We start from the raw sequence: 2,993 nt of genomic DNA, 5'->3' as shown, positions 1-2,993 counted from the left end.
TTTGTGTGTGTATGTGTGTGAGCTGCATGTTTGTGTGTGTATGTGTGTGAGCTCATGTTTGTGTGTGTATGTGTTGTGAGCTCATGTTTGTGTGTGTATGTGTGTGAGCTCATGTTTGGTGTGTGTGTGTATGTGCATTCGTGACTAATTAGTTATGCTGTCTGGATCCTGCAGCGACTGCCTTTGTTTTGTTTTTTTTCCTCCTTCTGCACAACGGAAGACAAGGCATGTCACAACAACATATCTCACAGCTTTCCCCCTAAGACGTGTCGCAATGCACGCACGCATGCGCACACATGCATGCAAGCACACACGCGCATACACACACACGGTTGCTTCACGCACATGTGTGTGCACATGCTCTGGCGTGAAAGCACACACACAACTATAGTACTATATGTGCTGTACTGTGAAGTACAGCAGAGTTCAGAGGGTCAAACACGGTAGACCTGCAGTCAGTGGTTCAGAACCCTTTCTGGATCAGGGCCCACCTGAAAAATAGCTAAAGTGTCAGCGGCCCACCCATCTGACACATCTGACCATGCACTTAAAAAGCTATATTATCCTTAAAATTAACAGTTTTCTGAAATACCTATGTTTCTATATCAGTGGTGCTCAATATTTCATGTCAGACCTTTTTCTTTTTCATGTCAAGGACCCCCAAAAATGATATGTAATAGGCCGTCGACCCCCATCAGAAAATGTGTAGTTCCAGGGACCCCCCAGACGCAAAGATTTTAGTTAAAAAACGTTCGCTCTGAAATAATATATATTCAAAGATTTGTGCCGCATTTTCACGATTTTTCAAAAATAGCAGACCTACAAGCTTGTAGCGCGGCACTCGGTGCCGCGCTATGAGCTTGTAGATCTGCTATTTTTCAATAGCTAAAGTATAACATAATGCTTGAAACACCAAAAGGGGTTCCCGTCCAGAATGGGTTAAAACTGTAAACATTCATGATGCTGACAGACATGAGCAGCGTGCTGTCGCAATCAATGACTCTGTGTCAAACACTCTCTTGACCAGTGATCAGCCGCGGTGACAGACTGTCTTCACCCTGATAAACGATTGAGCCAGTGAGAAAGTTCTTCATCATCATCATCATAGCTGAATGGTTAGTGAGCCCGCCTATAGGACTCCGGAGGTCCCAGGTATGATTCCAGCTCTCAGCAAATGTGTCCAAGTGTCCCTGAGCAAGACACTTAACCCCCTAACTGCTCCCACTTAAGCAATATTACACGAGAGGGTGTGGGTTAACGTGATTATTGCCACGACAGTGATGCGGTAAGGAACGAGATGAAGTCGAGTTCCGCAAGCATCACTGAACTGGCAATAATCACGTTAAACCACACCCTCGAGTGTAATATTGCAATTATGCAACAGTTACCCTTAAAACTAAGATTTTTTTTTTTTAATGACAGATGTAGTCACTACGACCACAAATGTCCCAAGAAACTAGCTAGCCTAGCCACCGAGTTTGCTAGCGCTCTGGGAAAACAGAGCAGCTGAATTCTTTGTTTTGATTAGGTGGTGAATGGTGCTGGTTTAACCCACGGCTAGAAGGCTGTTTCAAGCAATCAGATTGCTTCCTCGAAACGACCTGTGGTATAATATGCGTTCCTTTATTGGGTAGCCATAGCTGATTGGTTAGTGAGCCCACCTGGGGAGCCAGAACCTGGTTGTCCCAGGTACGATTCCAATGTGTGTTCCTGACACTTAAGACTCTTAACCCCCTGAGCACCGTAGAATGGCTGCTCACTGCTCCTAGTTGTTATAGGAATGTTCTGGAAATGCAGACAACAAATTTCACCTGCACGCACCTGTGTGTGTGCGCGCGTGCACGCACGCACGCACACACGCCTTGTTGACGGCAGACTGCTGAGTGAGCGCTGGCGCTTTGGCATGGGGGGGGGGGGGGGGGGTCAGATCAACATGGAATGAATTCCGTACTGGCCATATAAGGAGCATGTCTTAGAGTGTACAGGGTTGGATGAGGTCAGATCAACATATGTTATGTCAGAACAGGTCAACTCCGGGGGGGAGTAGAGCAAGTACAGAGGCAAAGTCAGGTTTACTAGGTACTGAGGGTTTAAGTGGTTATATGGAAATACACATAACAAGAATCCAGCATTTTACACAGCACTGCGCTGTCAAACAAGTCATCGCTATCGAGTCATCGCCCATTGCCTGTGACACAAATTGAGGCTCATGCCCTCAATTTACCTTTCGTAATGATGAAATAACAAGTGAGTCACCCTAATGGGGTAGGATTTTTCAGGCTTGGATATGAGAGCAACATTTCTCTCAAAAGAAGAGCCATATAGCCACGAGGGCCTCATTCCAGTGAGGGGGTTTCATAATCCAAATGTAATCTTTGAGCTATTATATGAAGGCAAATGGCTGGAGCATGAAAACAGCTCGTCGTTCTCCAAAGTCGCCGCAAATCAGTATTTAGATGCCGTGTTCAAAATAAAATCTCTTGATGGTGCCTGGGCTCTCCGACTGTTTTGCCAAAGTGCCCCTTTTCATCTTTTCATCTCAAGCCCCTGAGAGGCTCAGCTCTGAGCTCAAAAACATTGGATGGAAACTTCACGGAACCCACTGGCCAATCATGGCACGAATGTTTTCACAATATTTTCCCTCTATTTGGGAAGTGGTTGAAAAAAAGACTGTCCTCACTTGCCCGAATCTGAGAGTATACCAACATCATAAGGAATAGTTAAACAGCACTCCTGGGCCGGGAACAGAAGTCTGTTGTTCCGTTTCTGGCTGAAGCGTTAGGCATGTTCAAGTTCATTATTATCTCTATAGTAGCGCCACACTGACTGAACCATCAATAGGTGGAAATACCCAACCAACTGAAACAGTGGCTCTCTTGGAGGGAGCCATCTTTGGCAGAGAGGTGGCATGCTGCAAGGCACTGTTCCACCAAAGAGTGGGTCGGGACCCAATTGTGGGTCATGGACCGGTTTTTGTGGGTCGCAAGGGAATA

This window comes from Electrona antarctica (assembly GCF_951216825.1).
Source record: "Electrona antarctica genome assembly, chromosome: 15".
Taxonomy (NCBI): Eukaryota; Metazoa; Chordata; class Actinopteri; order Myctophiformes; family Myctophidae; genus Electrona; species Electrona antarctica.
This window is presented reverse-complemented; position numbering follows the sequence as displayed.